Here is a 24,063-nt window from a genome sequence, read left to right as displayed (position 1 = left end):
TCTAAAGAACTGCAGGCCTCACTTGCCTCAATTAAGGTTAGTGTTCATGACTCAACCATAAGAAAGAGATTGGGCAAAATTGGCATGCATGGCAGAGTTCTAAGGCAAAAACCACTGCTGACCAAAAAGAACATAAAGGCTCATCTCACTTTTGCCAAAAAACATCTTGATGATCCCCAAGACTTTTGGGAAAATATTCTGTGGACTGACAAAACAAAGTTTTACTTTTTGGGAGGTGTGCGCCCCATTACATGTGGCGTAAAAGTAACAGAGCATTTCAGAAAAAGAACATCATGCCAGCAGTCAAACATGGTGGTGGTAATATGATGGTCTTTGACTGCTTTGCTGCTTCTGGACCAGGATGACTTGCTGTGATTGATGGAACCATGATTTCTGCTCTCTACCAAGCAATCCTGAAGGAGAATGTCCAGCCATCAGTTCGTGACCTCAAGCTGAAGCACACTTGGGTTCTGCAGTAGGGCAATGATCCAAAACACACCAGAAAGTTCACCTCTGAATAGCTTAAAAAAAAACAAATGAAGATTTGTGAGCAGCCTAGTCAAAGTTCAGACTTGAATCCAATTGAGATGCTGTGGTATGATCTTAAAAAGGCGGTTTATGCTTGGAAACCCCCCAATATGGCTGAATTAAAACAATTCTGCAAAAAAGAGTAGGCTAAAATTCGTTTGATTACAGTTGTTGCTGCTAAGTGTGGCACAACCAGTTATTAGCTTTAGGGGCAATTACTTTTTCACATAGGACCATGTAGGTCTGGATAGTTTTTTTCCTTAATAAATAAAATCATCACTTAAAAATGCATTTTGTGTTTACTTGGTTTATTTCATCTAATATTTACATTTGTAGGATGATCTGAAACATTTAAGTGCGAAAAACATGGAAAAACAATAAGAAATCAGGAAAGGGGCAAATACTTTTTCATTGCACTATATATATATATATATATATATATATATATATATATATATATATATATATATATTCATATATGAAGAGAGAGAGAGGGAAGTAGAATAGAGATATCTTCTAGTTAATGCTTATCATAACTCTGTCCATCTCCATTGTCTCTGTCTAAGCACATCTGGTACTGATGTTCCACCACCACCTGCAAACTGTTTGGGCTTGCATTTCTTTGTTGTATTAATTTATATAATTGATGCTTAAGTCTACTTTAATCACATTTTTAATTACACTTGTATCTAGTATTACCTAACTAAAGGTTATATGGTATGAGTCTGATCACTTTCTCTTGTATTTCTCTTTTTGTTGTGTTCCATTGCTATAATCAGAGATGAACCTATCAGCGGCACTGTAAAGCTCCTACACCTGATATCAGAGTATCAGAAGCCTCTGATGATGATGATGATGATGATAAAGACAATGATGAAGAAGCACAGTGAGGGGTCACAGAGGATCTGTCTGATGCTGAGGTTGTGGTTGTCACATCCCTACCCAAAATTTGTGCACATTAAACCTACACATACCCATGACATGGAGCCCTCTGATAGGAAAGGTTAAGGATGGCATGGTTGATCAGGGTAGTGTGGTTACTCTAATTGCAGAGCTGAATGAGTTTCCTCCTAGCCATCATGATAGTGAAGTATTACACTTATGTTGGAGGAGGTGCTCAGATGATGTGTGCTTTCTGCTCTCCCCCAGATCTTGGTGTATCACTAGCTGTCACTTAAAATATGTGTAGGCTGTAGGGGAGACGCAGACAAGTTGCACCAGGGCCTCAGAAAAGATAGTCGGAGTACTGAATTTCATGAATCCTGACATGTGAGACTGCCTTAACCATGTAGGTGATTTCTTGGACCGGATGAATGACACACTAAACCATGCAATGTCTGTAATGTAATGTCTGCTGCAGGGAGGTCAGCATCCATGTGGCTGAAGACCCACTAAATTGTCTGGTTTTAGCCAATGTGGCCTTGCCGTATTCCACTCTCACAGTGGCAATACGGCCACTCATTCATCAGTGATTAAGGTGTCCACAGCCAGACTTGTTAAACCATGTGATCCTGGTTGTGGATGTAGTCCACATGAGAGCTTGTTGAGCAGACATAGTTCACTTTTAGGTTGCACCCTGACTTATAGCCATGTTCATGGAACTAGGGATGCAATTCCAGACAGAGAAAATTCACTTCATCTGGAGCAAGAAAGATGAACTATACTGTACCATGTGTGGATTGCACCTGTTCATGATGTCAAGGCATAGTGTTAGCACATGTACTTTGTGTTTCTGCAGACCCACAAATGGTGCAACTCATCTTGGCCATACTACCACACACACACACACACACACACACACACACACACACACACACACACGCGTGTGCGCGCGTGCACACACACACACACACACACACACACACACACACACACACACACACACACACACACACACACACACACATCTAAATCATTAATAATGAATCATTTACATCTGTTACATCTGGCCCTGACGATGCATACTTGCTATTAACCTGATTTTTTTCTCACATACACACTTCTTTGGTTTCATGCTTGTCTTTCTGTCCCCCCCCCCCCCACACACACACATACCTAATGCAAGTGATGATGACTGTGCCCTGCCTTTTGCATTGCTTTGTGACTTATGGTTACCTATGTCTGGTGCATAGAATGGATAGCTAATGCATGCTTACTCAGATGCCTGCTGTATTCAAAAGTATTGTACTGAATTGGACTTTTTTGTTATTGTGCTCAAGTTCAAATGATCATTATTTAGGTATTGATCCTCATTGCATTTGTAGTAGTATTATTACTAAAACAGTCCTATTAGCTTTGAATTATTACTTGCCCATCACCTTGTGCAGATGATACTAAGTTTACCTGGGTCACTGTTGGAGTGTCTAACTTGGGCAACTTTTATGCACGATGCATGGTATTGGGCAGTGAAGCATATGTGTTAGGTCATGTCATATTTGTTTTATTACTCATTTGGATGGCATATTTGTAATTTGTGTCTTGCATATTAATGTTCTTAGGGATGTGTAAGTATGCTTACTCATGTACCTATGTGGATGATTATGAACTTTGTTTTGAAATTGTGGATGTTGTTTTAACATGGGATTGCTTAGGCGTGATGTATAGGCTGCATACCTGTGCTGTGAAAATCAGTTTTTATATACCTTATAATAGGTTACTATATATGTTACATATGTCACTCATGAGTTAATGCTGACCCTCCGGTACAGTTGAGCAATGTTTTATCTTAGTGAAGTACAATACTTGCAATAGGAGGATACTCGTTTACATCTCTTCTTTACAGTTACTTCACTTACCTTGTTTTATATTGCTGATACCAGTTGGGGTTGACTCTGTCTGATGCTCACAAAACACAGCCATTACCTGAGTAAGTAAAGGCTGATAATTGTGCATGCATCACTGTTACTTGTTATATGAACTTAGCTTTCTAATATTTCACTTAGGTAGAGATTGTGTGTGCTATTCTTTGCCTCTAAGCCAGGATCAAGGCATATTGTGCATGCCTGCATTTGCCAGGATAATTTTACAGCTGCTGATGAAAAATCTGACTCCTCCTCATCTGTGTGTCTTGGCTCTGCTGGCCATACCTGTGGTGCTGGGAACTGTGGTTCTTGGCCTTATCCCTATTATAACTGTTCCCTAACAATTATAGTATGTAACATGGTACAGACTGTCAGTATTTTGGCCAAGGTGGCTAGTCATACTGCAGGTCACTTCCAGATGTTTCTAGACCTCAGAACTGTGATATGCGCAAGTAATACCCTTTCTATATTATTTCTAGGTTGAGTGTATGCATCATTTGACCTTGCTCAGTAGACTTGTTTGGGTTTTATGAGCCAAGGTTCCAGTACATAAGCTGCATTCCTAACTAGGTGGCTTTGTACAAAGTCATCCTTAGAAAACTATATATATATATATATATATATATATATATATATATATATACAGGTCACAAGTGTGACATACGTGGAGTCATGAAAATTTGCCACACACATTATAGTTGATCCCTTGGGCATTATAGACCAACTGACAGCTGATAGAGTGATATCCTTTGCTGTTGGTGTACCTACTTCCTTTTTCACCAGGTGAGGGTTTTATTTCAATATCTGTTCAGTCTATGGTCTCTATAACCTTAGGAAGGAAAATGTTCTTTGGCGTACAAATGATGCATGACAGTAGTTCTGTCCTTTGGGGTATATGAACACCAGATATGCCCCTTACATGTTGCAGTATTGCATTGAGAAATTGGTGCATTATTCCTAATGCTGGGACTGTGATACCCTTAATCTATCCCCTTTGGGTCTCTGGAACGTGCCTGTAGCTAGTATACCTTATACTGCAAATACCTTGATTTCCACGTAGGTGGGTTCTCCATGATTTCCCTGGGTCTCAGATGAGGTTGGTAGAGGTTGACTATTTTCTCTAAGGTATCCCTGTCAATTGTATAGCAGTCTAATATTTCAGTATCAGAATACTGCATGTAACATAGTCTGATGTATGAGACTGCCTGAACTATGTGGTTGACTCTTTGGACCAAATGAATGGCATACTCGATCATGCAGTGTCTGTAATGGAACATCTGCTGGAGCTGGGTTAGCATCCATGTGGATGACAAACCACTTCATCATCAGGTGTTAGCCAATGTGCCCTTACCAGATCCCACTGGCAAGATTTACACTGCTTCATCAGAAATAGAGGTGTCTGCACTCAGAAGTGTTAGTCCATGTGATTATGGTCATGGACATAGTAATAATGGAACTCATCCTGCAGACATTGTTCACTTTCAGGTAGCACCCCAACTCTATTTTTTTTCAATAAACTTTAAAAAAATAGAGACTTCAAAAGAATGAGACTGAAAGGACAGAGATAAATAAAAGGATAATCAGGTATGTTATGCAAAACTAGAGAAGCATACAAGATTATCCTTATATTTTCTCTGTCCCATCTCTCCTGTACATTGAAGGTCTCCTGATTTTTTTTTTTTTTTTATTAAAAACAAAAAAAAAGCAGTAGAGATTTTCCTTTCTCTGTTGCTCCCTTTGCACAGCACTGATGTACTGCGTAAGTGTGGAACAAAAGTTCACTGCTCATGGGCAGTACATCAAGAAAGTTCCAGGATACTAGGAAAAAATGTGGAAGAGCAGCATAGCACTGTTACACAAGGAGATTATTTAAGAAAAGTAAGTAACTTTTTTCTTAAATAATGTCATTGTATAATAGGAATAACCCATGGCTGGGTGTGGATAATGCTGGTTTACCCACGGTTGGCTTTGTTTGGTCACTTGGGTTTCACCCTTGTAACCAAACCATGCCAACTGTGGGTAAATCCAGTATTGCCCACACTCAGCCATGGGTTATTACTATATTACCTATTTTGAAATGTTGCTATTTTTTTTTTGTTGCATCGAATTTGAACAGCCCAGCCATTGGAGCACATAAACATTCCGTCAGGATGTAATTGGCTTATGTTACTGAGATGGCTTTACATTTACAGTAAATTCAAAAATACTTACAATTTTACATATTTTTATGTTTTTTATTAAAAACCTTCTTTCAACCTAGGTTTATTAAGGAATTTCATTATGTACATCCAGAAATTATCATGGACACTGAACTCATTTTCCAAGTTACCTCTATTCAATTTTATGAATGATACACAAAGCAGAAGATGTGCTTCCCTCTTCCTTCTTGAAAATTATTAAATAAAACATTATTTTTTCTACTATTTCTGTTCCATTCATATGTCCAGTTATATTAGTCTTTGGCACTCTGATCGTTTTGTCTAGGTGAAAGCATCAACATTTAGACATTCCCAAATAAACGATATTTATGTAGTAGAAGTTTTTAAATGGTCAGGTATCACAGTAGAAAAAAACTTCCAAGGGGTGACATTTTTTAATTACTATAGTAACTATGAGCATAACAAGATTTAATTCCATATTTGTTATTTTTCAGTTTGTTTTAAAAGCTGATGATTATGAATGAAATTCTGAGGCCAAGTTCCTGCATTATGAAATTGCCAACAAATCACTTAACCTTTTATAAGTTAATAAAATGCTCTTGTGTTCATAGATACACTTTCTAATGATATTTACTGTCCAGTTTAAAGTGGTAATAAATCTATCAAATATCTAACTTTGCATTACTTGAAAATGTTCACATATTTGTTTGAAGTAATCCATCTCTGTCAGCCTCACCACATCCGGAATCCATCTCTGTATCAACAAGCATCATCTTTGTAATGGAGGAATACTGTAAGAAGAAATATTGGAATTAACTGCATTTTTTGAAGTTAGACTGGAATCGAAGATCATCTGTATTACACAATGAAATTGCTTTCCACTGTAAAAAAAGTTATAAAGTTGAACAGTTTGTCTTCTTTCTCTTCCTTTAAGCTGGTTGAGTCCACCCACCCTTATTTCTTATCATGTTGTCTCTCTGTCTAGAATGTTTACTGTACTAAGTATGTAAACAAATACGCAAACATTTCCTAGGCTGCAAAGCTTTCTTTTTTCTATCATAATTATCTTAAAGAATTTCTTTGTCATTTCATTTGCTTGAGAAAATATATAGGTTAGAAAACCTTTGTTAGAAATTACAACCCTCCATTTGGAATACTGTTTACTTAACTTTGTTCATTATTTGATTGTCTGGTTGCCTCCTGTTTTACAGATTGTTTATAGATGTTACAGTATGTAAGAATTGATATGACTGTAGAATATTGGTATGAACTGGATATAACTGAAAGAAATCGGAATGAGATTTGAATGAATGTCTTCAGGTGTCAGTCTTTCTTTTATGTGCCAAGTCTTCTTGTACCTATCATAATAAAGTCTGCAAACACTGTTCAGTTATGAATGCTTTATTATGTACAGTGAATGTAGATGTCAAAAATATCCAAATACTGTCTCCAAGAAAAGTGCTGATAACCTGAAATAGTCTGTATATTCTTCCTATTACTTTTATCTTGAATAGTATTATTAATATCCTGGAATGCTGAATATTGGACCTGATTTCTGTATTCAGACTCGAGTGTTTGTAGCACAATGACATTCAGTCCAAATGAACTAAATTAACTGTGTCTGAAGTATCTCCTAATAAGTCCAAAACCCTGTAAGTTTCTACATGCCTCTTTAGCCTTGGTTCCCAAACCTTGTAAGTTCTGTTCGTTCTCAATGTACTACACATTCTGGAAACTAAGCTATAAAAGTATAAACTGAAATCTGGTAAATGTTATATTATGGAAACTAAACTATTAGTAAATGAATGCCTTTTTCTGTCAGTATTGTCTGCACACAGATAAAAACATAAACTGAAAGCTAGTACTGAAAACATGAGAACATTTACATACTTGCTTTAACTCTAATCTGCATAAATACACATTTGTTATATACACATTTTAACTGTAAAGAATTTTAGTAACTGAAACACATTTAAACAAACATTGAAAGCTTGCTTTCTATAGATACTTGAGTTGTGCACCACAGCTCTTGCCAAGTTTAGGCCTTACTCTGCATTGTCTCAGTCACTGCTGAGGTATTGGAAGGGTCACTTTAGACTCTTGGCTTATATAATAATTTTCTTGACTGCATTTAAATACACATTCTGGAAAATCAACCTGGAAATTAGTTGCATATACAAAACTGACAGTATATCTTTTGTAGCAATATCTGTAAAGCACAAAAAAGCAGTATGAGATCCTTAAAAATAATGTTTGCAGCTTAAACAATTATAAACCAATATTATTGCTTGTTGCCCTGAGTTTATTTACATTTTCTGCATGAAGGAAACATATGCTATTAATAATCTCTTGTAAGTCTGTCAGCAAACTGATAATGTATTATAGTGAGATAGACTAATGTTTTTAATAAATACATTCTTGCAAGTCTGTAATTGAACTGATAATATACTATAGTGAAATGGGAAGGCTGTAACTTTATTACTAATTTAAACAGAGACCTCAGTGGCATTGTTTTCCCTGGCATAGCCTCAAATTAAACTAAATTAGTACTCTGACACTGTATTAATATTTAAATATTTTTTGTATTTCTGCACCTTTATAAAATTAATCTTAACTGGTAAACTTTCTACTTTTACTCTGTGACCCTCAGATCATAATTTACAAAAGACTTTCTTCAGTGTATATGTCTTGTGTACATCTCTCTGCTTTTTTCATATAGCTGTTTTTTTAGCTGACATAATTTAATGGGTCTATATTACATTATCAAAAACTGAGAATGTCGAATGGCCATAACATCGAAAGTGCCGTTGATCTAAACTGTTCTTGTAGGGGGCTTTGCCCCCCACACCCCCTGCTAATTATATTTTCCAACTCAGAGATTGCACTACAGTGAGGAAAGGGCAAATTTCCTGATCCTCACTGTACCGTGATCCCACAAGGACATTTTCGATGAACGGCATAGTCAATGTTATGGCCATTTGGCATTATCAGTTTTCAATAATGTGATAAGAACCCCATTAAACTCTTTCAGTACTACTGAATGCTGCAAATATTTATCATTACTGTCTACAATTTTCTTGGATAAGTAGCAAGAAGTGTCACTATATAAAACTGTCACTAATAAAATTACCCTGATCTTTACCATACTGTTTAATGACATACAGTGCCGTCTTTAATTCAGCTGGCTGAGCTGGCCTATAATCTGATAACTCAGTTACGTAAATACTTGCCTCTGGTGTGCTTGGTAAACTTCAAGTTCTGTAAGAAATATATAAAATCTTGAGCTGTTTACATATACAATTCATTACTAGAGTTGAATTGATCTGTCTCTGGAACTTTACTTGTCTGTCCTTTATACAAGTATGTGAAGTTTCTTCAACATGAGATTTGAACCTGTGGTTTTAATGACACAATATTTATGATGCACTCTTTTCTTGAATGGGATCTGAAATTTTGACTGTACTGTCACTTTTAAGTGTAGCAGTGACTTTAAAATTTATGTTCTGCAAACTAGAAAAACATTATTTAATATCTATGAATGATTTTCTGTCTCTGTCTCTGTCAAGATATTATTTATACATTGCAACACTTTACTACCATAATTCAAAATGTCTTAACAATGACTGCTAAACAAAATAATAACACAAAAAAAATTAATTTTCCAGATTTATAATTGTAAACCCATTATTCTACAAATGAACTTGACTGTCATTTCTGGTATACCATACACAACATGTGCTTTCAGAATGATAAATATTTTTCTGACATTTGTTACCTGTTTTTTTTTTTTCTTTACTGGTCATTTCATCTGTCTTAACTTTTCTGAGAATAAGATATTTCCCAGGATTTAATAAAATCTGTGTAGGCACAGTGTACAGCATGCACAGAATGAATCTATGTACATGGCTACTGCTCTCCCTCTGCAGTGTGCCATGCATATTAATGATGGTGCACTTCTGAGAGAGAGCTGAGGAACACAGATATTGAATCAGTGTAGGGAGAGGTGTAGCGGATAACTGTAGCTGCAGATGAGTCTGAGGCTCCATGCAATGGTCCCCGCCACATTAGTAATGTTCTAAAGTGTGTTAAATGTGTAATATGTCATTTCAGTGATGTGTTATGTATCCCCTGTTTTATTTTAATAATTTTAAAATGTTTTAACTGCTAGTTTGCACAGCACAGCACGGAGTGCAGTAATGCCAAGCTGTGCTAAGATATAGACAGCAGACACCTGCCAAACATCTAAAACTAGGAACCAGATGTAATCAATAATCATAATTGCATCTACTTGTATTTTTCAAAAAATTATTTTAATTGCTGTTTGTGCAGCATGGCGCAGAGCACAGCCAAGCTGAGTGGAGCTCGTGCATACATAATGGACATCTGCCAGTCATCTAAAAATAGAAACCAGATGTAATTAATTATTTAAAGTTTTGTTTACACATCTTTAAGCATGTTTGCACAGTGTGGTGCAGTGCCCAGCAAAGCTTACATGTAGATTAGTAGTATATGTGAAGGTATACCAGTTTTCATAATATCCAAGTAGCTAAATGGGTAGCGCTACAACTATATGCATAGTAGGTCCTGGGTTCAAACCTATAGCAGGAAGAACATCTCTGTAATGTGATGAACTATTTTTTTTTTATAATTTAATAATAAAATTGTAAAGTATGGCACTGCCTCGCTCTGCTGAGCTCTGCTCAATTATGCTAAGCACTGCATAAACTTAAATACAGCACCACACTGTAGAACAAACCATACTTCACACCACAAGTTCCAGGTCAGATGAATTCACTCAGTTTAGTACACAGACTGATTTTTTAAAATAAAAAATAACTTCTGCAGTAAAAGTTAACAGCAAAACTTTAAAACTCTAATGCCATTAAGAACAAATAACACTTCTCTGGTGCCTCAGCTTTTAGAAAAGCCTTTACAGGTACACTGCATAAACTTGTTAATGGCTGCTAGTGTTTGCGTGGTGCTACATTTCACTTAAACCATGGTTGTCTGAGTTTTCGCACTGCTCAGCTCTGCTTAGCATGCTGCTAAATGACATGGTGCTGAATGGTAAGGACAGAAAAGCGGCCTATATTAAACACAGTAGGTGGGAATTCTGCAAAATCCATTGGAGTTCTGTCATCTGTTAGTATGGCTAGTAGTGTTGGGGATGGTGTGCACTTTTGGGTGCATCAGTGGGGCATTCAAGAGTCCAGGCTCATGGTTGGGCTCCTTGTAAAAAACATGATAATAGCCTGCAGCAGGCCAGTTTCCAGGGCTCAGAGTGTAAGGTGGAGGCCTGGGACCTATTAGCCAGAGAACCCACCTGTCTAACTGGTATCACCTGCACAGGTGAGCAGTGTCATCACCACCATGATGACCAGAAAAGGTGAAAGAGGAGAACCTTGGACACCTGGGTCCAAGAAGCGAGGGCAGAGAATGCCCCACAAGTATGTATATTTTCTGCTGTCTTAAAATGCAAGCTGAATGTCTGCAAAACTGGTATGCAACATGGTGTGCTTCTCTCCCAACAGCTGCAGCTGAGAGGGCTTACATTGTCAAGTCCCATGCCAGGCACCTAGCCAGGCTGCTCAGTGAGCATGGTGAGTATGGATGTGTTATACCAACTGAAGTGCAACAAGCAAGAAAGAATAAAGCATTAACTGCAATAAAGTATACACAATAAAGTCTGTAGTGCAATAAATGTGGAATTACAGCTGTAGTGCAATAAGTGTCGAAATAGAGCTGTATGGCAGTAAATGTGGAATTAGAGCTGTAGTGCAATAAATGAATAATAACTATAGTTCAATAAAAACAAGAAAAAATACCAAGAACAGCATGGAAAATTGTGTACAACAGAAATGTCTTGTCATAACCATTGCAGTAGAGCTACATGCATTGAGTTTGTAAGATAAGGTTGCTGCTGACAGGTATAACACAGTAATAGCTGTAGAATGCAAATCTAATGGCTGCAAACTATATTGCTTTAACTCATAGAACTGTGCAAGGCTTTTTCTAGGCCAATACTGGTCACATAATGCTCTGTCTGCCACAGATTTCAGATAATACTGTTATATGGTTATGGTAGCCCACTCCATGGATAGACATTCTGTGTGTACATCACAGCTATGTCAAATCAATTACAACAATATGTGTTAACAAGTGTTGTTGAAAATGAAATAAAGCTGCAGTAATATATGCAGTATGGTTGTATTCCATGCATGTGTGTTCTATTGTCATCAAAGTCTAGTATAACACTGTAACAGTACTAGAATGCTAGAGGAATGTCCTATAACTTGTATTGTACAATTCATAGTATGTTTCCAGGTGATCTCCATACAAATATCAGTCACCCAGTAGGCATCAGTAATTCCGTAGCTCAGTCTGTTAGTTCCCTTATACACAGTAAATTTTGCCACACACAGTCCTGGGTTCGAATCCAGTAACACTTAATGCTCAAATTTTCTCTCTCCACAAGAACACAAAAATGTTATGAGTGAGTTAGCTCATATTATATGCATATGTTGTGTCTTGATCTCACAGAATGTTACACTCAGTAGTAAGAATGTGTTCATCAGAATTGTTGATTCAGAAATAAAACTGTTTGATCCCATTATAGCTGTATCTCTTACCTGTCTGTACTATGCTGCTGAAGTTAATTATAAAATTATTTGTAGATGTCCCCTGCAATCACAGCTGATGGGTACTACTCCCATGCCTGCCAACTAAGCCCTGACAGCTGTCTAGTGTAATTACTTTACACAAACATGCCTCTCAAGTGTCAGGATTTTGCATAATGTAATTAAAACTGACTATGTTTACCAGATACATTATTACCTGGATTGAAATTCATTACCAAATTAATTTAGAGAACACCCTGGTAGTTATATAAGTCCACATTATTTGAAATCATTCTGTGTAGTTCTGTACCTGCATTTGTTAGTGCTTGGCCCTTATTGTTCCATGTTATCAGCTTGAGAAGTATGTACATGTTAAAACAGCTATAGGAGAATTGCAGTCACTGTTATCACAACTGTCAGGACACACCTGTAGAAGTATGTATGTCCAGTGTTGTTTATTTAGTGCTTTCATCCACAAATACCCACTGGACTTCATCAGAATAAACATACTCACTCACTCCATGAACTTTATATACCAAAATACAATTACTTCAATTAAAAGATGGGAACCTTAATGTACATCAAAAAGTTGGGGAAGGGGATGGCTTTGATAGAGCATTGCTATTTACTTACAGTACTGATTTTTATGAGCTTACCAGCATATTGAAAAGAAACTGGAGAATGTTTTGTCTGGATAATGAATATAAGGAGGTAGTGAGGGAAACACTGAGAATTGTATACAAAAAGGATCTTTGTTTTAAAAGCTTATTAGAAAGGGGTCCATCTGGAAGAAACGAGGGTTACATGAGGAAATGTGGCTATTGTAAGCAATGTTGTTTTACTATGGAAGGTTATGTCTTTTTTGTATATGGTTTCTGAAGAGTGAGACCTAGAAAAAAAGTGGTCTTGTAACATCAAAGGTGTGGTCTGTTTAGCTTTGTGTCAGGGGTGGTGTGCATTCTATGTTGGTAAAACTAAGTTAAACTTGAGAAAGAGAATTTACCAACATGTTTATGATATTGGAAAAGGGGACGAACAGAATGCACTACTTAAGCACAGTAAAGAATAATCCACAACATGAGTTTAGATTTGTTGCTATAGACCAAGTAGATCTTGATGAAAGAAGGGGCCCCTGTGATGAGTTCCTCGAGTTTATGGAACTCAAATGGGAGTTGAAACTCAGTGCAACAACTATTCCAGGTCTTAATGAAGCCTTGTCTATAAGTAGCTTCCTGAAATTAAAAGCAGCATGTTTTTTAAATGAAGTAATTTTTGTAGGTTTTCAAATTCATGGTATTTATTGATTGATGTATGTATAATATGTGCATATATTACAAATCTTTTATGACTGTGTTTTTTACAACATATATATTTTTTTATATACAAAGAACGTGATATTTAGGTAGAATAGTTTTGTAAGCATTGTTTTTAGGTAGAATGGAATTTAGTAATTCTTGTATAATTAGTGCAGTTTGTTTGAGAGGGGAGGGGCTTTTGATTGAAGTAATTGTATTTTGGTATATAAAGTTCATGGAGTGAATAAGTATGTTTATTTTGATGGAGTCCAGTGTTATTTGCAGACAAAAGTGCTAAATAAACAGGTTTTGTGGATCTAGTGAGGTTCCTGCTTTCTTTGGGTGTATTCATAGTGTTCTTCTTGTTTTTGGATTACTTGGTTTATCATGGATTGTAGTGAACTTGCTAGGCCTGTGCTTCAGGAGCTGAAAACCATACAAACTGAACTGGTTGCTTCTGTGGGCAATTTCACTGCTTTAATAGATGAATTCACTCAACGTTTGCCTTTTCCCTGTGTTAATGAGATTAATGCGACTAGAAGCCAAGATGTATCGAATCAGAAAGGTTTGTCTTTTTCATTTATTACTCCTACACAGAGGCAACCTAATTCTGTGGAAATGATTGCTGTGGGATCGTGTTATGAGAACAATGGCTCAGGACTGGCTGAGAGAATGGTACAGGAGGCTTTGAACTTTTTAACGCTAGTTTCTCATGGCATAATGGTTCTGTGCTTCATGATGGTTCTTTGGGCACCTTGGAAAAACAAATAAAAGACTTTTCTAACTGCGTGTGGAGATACAGGAAGCTCCAATTGGAGATGAGTTACCTTAAGGAATGTTTGCGATTAGGAATCATTCCTAAAGGCCTTTGTTCTTGGAAGTATCCAACAGAGCTGATTAAAGATTCTGATCTCCACGTTGAACTGGTTATGTTATTTGATCAACATGGTGCAAAACTACTTGAGGTACTGATTAAAGCTTACAATAAACAAATGGACTTTTTAATGTTGGACTTGGAAAAGTTGGATAATAGTATTAAAAACGATCTATTGTTTAAAGTTAATGTGAATAATGATAATGCCTGTTTATTCAAAATTGAAAAAGATATTAATATGTTAAGGGATAAAAAAGCTAAAAAAAAATAGATAAGGACAAAGCGGAATATAATAGTGGGTCTGCCTACCCCTCACCCCCATGTATGGGAGTTTTTGCCTCCAGTGACATACAGGAACATGTGCATAATGTTGATAGCATTGTACATGATGATGCTAATGTAGAATGTGATGTATATGAGAATGGAAATGATGAAATTAATGCAGAGGATGTCCCTTTAGATGAATATCCCCCCTCTGAGAAGGTCGCAGAGAATTCAGAACTGAGTGACTCAGAGGGGGAATTATATGGGCCAAAATGGTTGGAGCAATCAGGGGCAACAAGGTTATCATGTGCATCACCAGAATTGGAGAGGCAGGAACAGGGGAAGAGAGAAAGGGAATAGGAACAATTGGAGGGGCAGGCCTTGAATGTTGTTTGTAATGAAAACCATGATTTTAAGATATATGATTACAGCTCAGCGAATATTGATCAAGGTTGGGCTGATTTGTTGGAAAGGGGTATGACCTTTGTGCCCACTAACAGGGCAAATGTTAGTGACGTTTTTGCTGCATTTTAAGATTTTTATTAGGAAGCTTAACTGTGCTTTATTTTTTAGAAATGGAAGTGGTAGTGCAGGTCTCCTGTCCAACAATAGTTTAAAAAGACCAAGTGTATTTGTTCACCTGATGCACCCAATGGTGGCCTTGTTTGAGAAGATGTGCAATGTTGAATTCAGGGAATAGTTGAAGGCTGATGATCATGGCACTCAGGCTTCTAATTTAAGTAAGGTTGAGGCTGAGTTGCTGGAAGTCATTTTAAATAATAAACAACTAAGAGTGATGAAGCCTGATAAGGGAGGAGGATTAGTTGCCATGGATGTGTATGATTATGTTAATAGATACATATGAGGAAGTATCCCTCAATGAGATGAACATAGCCTTCAGAAAAATTGATCTTGTTCTAGATGAACTTGTATTGAACAACATCATCACATTGGGATACTAAGTATGTATCTGTATCCTCTCCCAGAATCCCAACTATTTTTGGCATACCAAAGTTGCACAAGGATGTAACAAATCAACCATTATGTCCTATAGTTGATGCTAGGGCCTCTAAGGCGTATTGTCTGACAAAATTTATTGACTATCATACACAGGATATATTTAAGGAGAGCATTTTCATTCTTAAAGATGCATTGGATTTCCTGATGAAAATTAGGAATGTTGAGTTTGATGAATCTTTGGTGTTTGTCACATTTCACATGCATGACCTCTACTCAGTCATCCCTCATGAACTTGACATTGTATGGTTTTATGAATATTTATGCTGTTATCTAAATATGGCTGTAGACAAAGCATATGTGCTTAGATGTTTCATGGAATTGGTGTTGGAAAACAACTTTTTTATCTTTGAAATCCACATTTTTAAGCAAAACAAAACTGGAGTGGCCATGGGGGCTATTTGTGCCCCCAAGTTTGCCAATACTGTGTTGGCCCATTGGGAGATGAATGTTGTTCTAAATTCTGTATTTAGGATTTGTTGGGTTTATTATGGTAGGCACCTAGATGATTTAATTTTCTTTTGGAAGGCGAGTTTGGATAAATTTAATAGTTTTTTTTTTTAATATCATAATAGGACTACTAATTTTTTGAAATTCACCTTTAATATTCAACAGGATGAGGTGAATTTTTTAGATGTTAGCATCAGGCAGAATCTTGAGGAAAGGATATTTGAATCTAATATATTTAGGAAGCCTACTTATTCTAACACTTTGCTCCATTTTAGTAGTATGCACCTCCATTATCAAAAAAGGTCCTTAGTCAAAGGCCAATATGTCCATTTGGCAAGGATGATTTCAGATGATGCTGATTTCAGAAGAGAATGGCAGGTACTTAAATATATGTTTATAATGATGGGGTACCCTGAGGAGTTTGTGCTAGATATCCTTGGTGAAGTTTGTGCTAAAAGAGCCACAGGAGACTTTACCCCACTTTTAAAAGGTGGGAACCTTAACGTACATCAAAAAGTTGGGGAAGAGGGTGCCTTTGATAGCGTATTGGTACATACTTACAATACTGATTTTCATGAACTTACCAGCATAGTGAAAAGAAACTGGAGAATGTTTTGTCTGGATAATGAATATAAGGAGGTAGTGAGGGAAACACTGAGAGTTGTGTACAAAAAGGATCTTTGTTTTAAAAGCTTATTAGAAAGGGGTCCATCTGGAAGAAACGAGGATTACATAAGGAAATGTGACCATTGTAGGCAATCTTTTATTATGGAAGAGGAGGTCTTTTTTGTAGATGGTTTTGGAAGAGTGAGACCTAGAAAAAAGTGGTCTTGTAGCAGCAAAGGTGTGGTGTATTTAGCTTTGTGTCAGGGGTGCTGTGCATTCTATGTTGGTAAAACTAAGTTAAGCTTGAGAAAGAGAATTTACCAACATATTTATGATATTGGGAAAGGGGATGAACAGAATGAACTATTTAAGCACATAAAGAATAATCCACAACATGAGTTTAGATTTGCTGCTATAGACCAAGTAGTTCTTGGTGAAAGAGGGGGTACCTGTGATGAGTTCTTTGAGTTTATGGAACTCAAATGGCAGTTGAAACACAATGCAACAACTATTCCAGGTCTTAATGAGGCCTTGTCTATAAGTAGCTTCCTGAAATTAAAAGCAGCATATTTTTTAAAATGAAGTAATTTTTGTAGGTGTTCAAATTAATGGTATTTATTGATTGATGTATGTATAATATGTGCATATATTATATATCTTTTATGACTGTGTTTTTTACAACATATATACCTTTTTATATAAAAAGAACATGGTATTTAGGTACAGTAGTTTTTTTAGTATTGTTTTAGGTAGAATGGAATTTAGTAATTCTTGTGTTGTTGGGTCTTTTGGCTTTTCCCGGTTAGGGGTCGCCACAGCGGAAATCCGGTCCGCTAATGATTGGCAGTAGATTTTTACATGCAGAGTTGCCGGCCCTGATGCACAAACTTCAACGAAGGTACTCCCATTCACGCATGTCTCCACACAGAAGACGCTCTAGCTGAGAATCGAACAGGACTACGTCTTACTGTGAGGCGACAATGCTACCGCAGCACCACCACCTCAGTTTAGTAATTCTTGTGTAATTAGTGCAATTTGTTTGAGAGGGGAAGGTTTTTTAATTGAAGTAATTGTATTTTGGTATATAAAGTTCATGGAGTGAGTGAGTATGTTTATATTGATGAAGTCCAGTGTTATTTGCAGATGAAAGTGCTAAATAAACAGGTTTTGGTTCCTGTTTTCTTTGGGTGTTTTCATAGAGTTCTTCGTGTTTTTGGATTACTATGTCCAGTGTTATCAGGAATATCATCTGCAGTGCCAGTAATGGAATGTTTTTCTCTCTCTCTCCACAACCCTTATCTTCATTTATTCATTATTGCAATGTATTCTTATGAATTATTATTAACATAAATTGTTTAACTGTATTTTGGAAAATGTGGTTGATTATTGTTGTTTTATTATGATTCAATATTAATGCATTTTGTTAAACTAACCATTTTGTTGGCTTTATGGCTTACTTCATACTGGGACGCTGTTACCATACTGACTGTTATGTTACTTAATGTTGTGCTGCACATAATATACATTAATATATATTTGCATTAATAAATATGATGTTCCATTCTGTTAGCACTAACAATAGTTTGGTTGTTACTAACCTAAACTTATTACTTTACCTCATTTCGTACAGCACTTCATTGTAGACTATTTCCGGCTGATCACCCTACCTTACTTCAACTGGCCATGGCAGTAGGTTACAACATGTCTGAGACCCAGACTGGTAGTGGTCACTCTTCTGCCCTTGCACTACCTGGCCCAGTCGCCCTCTGGAAGCATTGGCAGAGGGAGACTTGTCACCCAGGATGAGCTACTGGTCCTGGTGTGCAGAATAGTCCACCGTGGCTATGACCAGTGACTGCACCAGATTGAGGGCATGCTGGTCTCCCTGTGGGGCAGCTATGCATGGTGTCCAGCCTCCAGCAGAGCCACCCTCGGGTCAGTGATGGAGCAGTGTCAACAGTTCCATGGGTGGAGATGTGAGTCATGCTGTTTCAATCTGGAGGTACATGGGACTTGGATTCCACAACACTCTCCTATCCAAGGTGTTCACCCCCTCATGTGTCAAACACTGCCCCATCTGCTGTGCTGTCTGTCTTGTCTGTTTGCACAAGTATCCTCACCTACCCAACTTACCTTCCCCACATGTACCTGTGTCCCTTCCCCAATATTCCACTCTCACCTTAAAAAAAAATGGGCACCTGTCCCCAAAGAAAATATCGCCCCATACATAGCTATGCATTTCACACACATGTCCAGTGGACTTACCTAATGTGGTCCAGATGGCTTGACAATGCAGTTGTGTTGTCCTCACCCCTCTCTCTGGGGTTTGAGAATCCAAATTCATCTACAAATCTGTCAAAGTTAGCTAGGGTTCTTTCCTATACCTTTCCTGCACATCCCTACCTGCCTTTCAATATGTTTTCCCCCTGCTTGCCCCCATTTCACCACTTAACTATCTCCTCTTTTTTAATTTTCTTTATAATTTTTTGCTTTCCTAGGCATAGTTAAATACATCTATAATGAGCATATGTGTTTCTAACATTCTAAGTCACATGTACCAAATAAACACCTCTGCCATGTTTCAAACCCGAGCCCATGACACCTGTAGCACACTGCATTAAGTCGCTACACCACACAACTCTTACCTAAAACAGGTAGTTTAAACCAAACATAATAATTGCCAATGATAGTATTAGGTGTGTTTCATCAGAGCTGTGCACTTGGCTGTGCGACGCAAACTGGAATAAAAAATAATGGAAAAAATGGGAGTGTACCTTGGATTCTTGTGGAATAGTACACCACTAGACAGCCAAAGACATGGTAATGGATGTAACTGAGGCCTGTGATAAATGTGCCCTTTTATAAGCAAGATGTAGAAAGTCACCTGCAAAGGCATTAATGGCAAAATACATGTTCAATTGGGACTCTGGTGCAGAAATACATACGTGTAAAGCCATGCACATACTGACAGATGTAGAAAATGTTTGGCACAGCCAGCTTGTGTGCACATATTTCTTGCAAATAGACCTGCTGAAGCAATGACTCAGTAGCTTGGTCTGTTAAATGATGTGTATACAGTACATTTTTCCACACACAGTTCTGGGTTCAAATACAGTGTTGTGCTGCATTTCAATTACATTATTGTAAAGACACAATTAATGGATCACTAATACACTCTTTAGCCACAAAAAACATTGCAAATTAAATAACCACTTTTCAGTTCATGAAGTCACAGGCCTGCAGGTAGGAACACACTTCACATATATGTATAGCAGTACCATATGTCACCTAGTACTTTGTTATTGACACAGTTGCCTAACATATGTACTATAAACACATGCCTTAATTGGAGTGTAAAGGGTACCCACAACCTGACACTACCTTTACAACAAGGTTGACACAGCTTACACAGGTACACCTACAGCTTGTTTTCCTCCAAAGTGTTGACACTCTCTGCCTCTGCAGCAGCAGATGTAGCCTATGAAACACGCAGTTCAATGTAAACATTTCTGCTACAGACCTACCCTCTGCGACAATGAACTCTCCTCACACCAGTAGTGTCCATCTTAACAGCTAAGAAAGGGGTCCAGGTCTACATGAAGGCCTTATATATTGCACAGTGTTTGCACATCATTGGCTAATGATAGTGCAATTTAGCTATTTTGGCTGCCATGTGTCTGTTTGAGCTGGTATGCAGACCACAACAATCATAACTGTTGGTACAGGACAAAGGATATATGTAGATGTGTCATCTCCATCAAAACCCTGGTGGCACTTATGAAGGGTAGCAGGCCTTCTCACAGATTAGGAATGCATGAGTATGCTAAACGCCAACATTGTCCTAGTTAGGCTGTAATACACATATGAGTCTATGGGCCCATTTAGTAATAGTGCTGTACCTTGATGACAACATATGTCCACTGTGCTGACATGCCATCCTGTGTTGCTTTATTACTGCTGTGTATCCATACATTATCTCAGCAGACTCCTGTAACAGAAACATAAACAGGTCCGTGACACACCTGTCATTGTGAAACTATATAGCCAATTCAGCACCATACAATATAAGGACCACATAAGGTACACAAATATATGTGGCGTATCTGTGACAAATGAGAGCATACAGTATCTCTCTTTAACCACTGCAAGCAATATGGTGAACTGTCACTGCATTACACAAGTACATGTTAAGTAACATAGTCATCCTGTGCATCAGACCCATAGCTTTGTTGCCCTGCATCAGTGTCAAGGATGACAGGGATGTGGCACACATATCATCACTTGCAGAGGGTGTTGTGGGGGATGCAGGAGGCCTAGGCTGGCCCAAATGGTAAACAGCATATATGTATGTCTGGGGGGGGGGCATGTAAGATGGGTCATAGAGAAGTGCTGTGTGTGTTTTGTAGGTGACCTGCAGTTGACAGTGGTGTGTGAGTGCGTGCATGTATACAATCAAGCTCAGTGATAGCCCTACACATATGTATTTAGGACAGATTTGGACCATACATGGTAGAGTTGACAGTTCACTGTCTCTGGCTCTGAACATGGGAACTGGCTCTGTCAAGAGTTGCACTGGCACCTCCATGCCCTAGGTCAGAAGCGGTGCTAGTACCTGATGGTGACTGCTGTCTGCTGGGACCATGTCCCCCACTGGACTGCCAGGACCATGAGCCCTTGGCCTGCAATATTGTGGTGGGGACAGCACACTCCCCTCTGTAGCACTGGATGTACTGCCACTACAGGACCATGAGTGTGCATGGCCACGTGGACTCTCAGCAGATGGTGTTGCTGACATATGTCCACAGGTCTGATACCCAACTCCAACCACACATTCCAGCATAGACAGTGCACAGTCCAAGACAGACACTGTCTCAGCCAATCTGTCCACTTCATAGCAGAACCAATCCAGGGTGTCTGCAATGTGGTGAAGGCTGTCATAGATATCAGACTGTGCAGCATCCATAACCTTAAGCATATGCCTGGAGTTCCATTTGAAAAGTGCCTGTGCCTCCTTGATGGACCAAAACATACACCGGGTGGCCCACGATCTGACACCTGCAACAGGTGGTGGATGGACAACAGACCTCCTATCAATCTACCTGTGTTGGACCTCACCAGCTGCCTGGTTATGGCCAGTGTCTACACTCACTGGAGCCATAATTGCCACACTTTCCTGTTTAATGTCTCCTATCTCTGACTGTCGCATATCTGTGGCCTCCTGGGATGGGGTATTTGAAGGCATACAGACTGTGTGCGGTGACAATGGGGCATAAGAGTGATGTCTACCATTGGGACAGATTCCTCCCCTGACACCCCACCTGTGCCTCACTGTTGCCACCATTATCATCAGTTTCTGAGGAGACACTGATAGGTTGTGTCATGGACAGACTCCAACCCCCATGGTCACCTGCCATAAGAATGAAAAAAGCAGTACATTAGTACCTGCACTATTATGTATGAAAAGCTTCCAAGACTCATAACAACAAAGACCCACAACTGGATTAAGAGTCAAATAACTTCCTTCTCTGCCTTCAGTGTACTGTGTGATGGATACCTGACAGTCATCGTGTGTGCCTAGGTATGCTAGGAATTCCTCAGTGACTGAGGGCTGTTGTTCTGCTGCAGGTCCTCCATCAGTGACAGCATGATCCCTGGCTATATCTGCTGTCAATGTGCAGCATTAATCATATTGGTCACCCAGTGTTGGACCTGCTCATATGACCTGCCCTGCTGGCCTATAGCATTAACGTTACGGACAAGGTATGACCACAGTGCAGCCTGCTGTTCCCTATTATGTCTCCCCCTGGATAGCATGATCCAGTGAGGCACAGGTGGGGTGTCAGGGGAGGAATCTGTCCCAATGGTAGACATCACTCTTATGCCCCATTGTCACCGCACACAGTCTGTATGCCTTCAAATACCCCATCCCAGGAGGCCACAGATATGCGACAGTCAGAGATAGGAGACATTAACTACGTTCTGCAGAAAAGCTTCAAGTCAAAACAACTCGAATCACCAATTCTGCAGGTAACTGCCTTTTTCCCAATGCAGTAGGGAAAATATGGAATAACCTCCCATCCCACATTACCACAATAGGCTCCTTTGATCTTTTTAAAAAACAACTTCTTGCACATCTTACAAACTTCTGGCTCTGCTCTTGTACCAATCCCGACTGAGAAAACTAATACCTTCTACTATCATTCTTCCTCACTTCTCAACTACAATCCTTCTCTGTGTTCTCAAACATCCTAATGACTTTACAGTTTCTACTGTTCTCAAAAAAAAAAAAAAAAAAAAAATTTATATATTGTATATACACTAATATGTATGCAATGATTTGTATGGAGTGTAGTTCTAGATATAATCAATGTCTCTTGCAATACGTAAATAGTATTCTATGTGTTTTATTTTTTTTCTTGATCCAGACTAATAACTATCCATGGTAACTTAATATCTGTTAAAGGATCTCATAGTTAATCTTCAATTTTGTATAACCTTTGTTTTAATTCTGTGGAGCTTTTCTCCCCGGGCCTCCACTGAAAATGGAAATTATCCAGCTGGACTAGCCCAGTCAACAAATGTAAAATAAATAAATAAATAAATGATGCTGCTCTCGTCCTTGCAAGATTATCTTATTCTCCACATTCAAGAAGGGTGGGTGTTGTCTATGGTACATTATTCCTGAAAAACAACACAAGGGGAAGAGATACATGGAAGTCCACTATGTACAGATGCAGCAAGGACAAAATGGCTGGGACTATCCACTGCTTGTTCACAGATGTCATACCACACAGTGTGACAACATACAACATGTGTGGATCTAACCAAGATAGTGAGGTATTTCCCCTGTGTGCCATGAGAAGTTCTGCTGTATGATCATACACCCAAGACTCTAGTCTACGGCAGTGTGTCCATTCAATTATATGTCATAAGACCAGTGCCAGACAAATAACAGTGTGCTACTCAAACCACTATGAAGGGACAGTCCAACAGCAACAATGTGCCACAATGACAAAAGACAATGCAAGCTTGGACTATTGTACATCCCATGTAGGTGTAACACAGCAGGATGTCAATGAGATGTCTTACATACAGGCTTACTGCTGTAATCCCTATTCCCCATACCTGTATCCCTCTATCTGCATCCTGTTATATATAAAAACAGTTACATACTTGATGGAGTGCAGTACTCCTCTTTTGAAAGGTGCTACTAGTAATGTTTCGCAAAGGTGTGCTCTGTGTGAGATCTCATACAGAATGTCTCCCCATAGCCAGTTGCCTTACTTTTGACTCATTCACTCCAGAGCAGCTCAGAAAAAGCTGCCTACTTAATTCCACCATAGGAACAACAGTCCAGCCTGAGCTCATTTTCAGCAAATCCATTTGTAATACCATACAGAACACAAATGTCCATAACTCTTTAACTATAATAGCTAGACTAAAAATGTAAAG

The sequence above is a fragment of the Protopterus annectens genome, chromosome 8.part0, assembly GCF_019279795.1.
Source record: "Protopterus annectens isolate FY-2018-M chromosome 8.part0, PAN1.0, whole genome shotgun sequence".
NCBI classification, from domain to species: domain Eukaryota; kingdom Metazoa; phylum Chordata; order Ceratodontiformes; family Protopteridae; genus Protopterus; species Protopterus annectens.
This window is presented reverse-complemented; position numbering follows the sequence as displayed.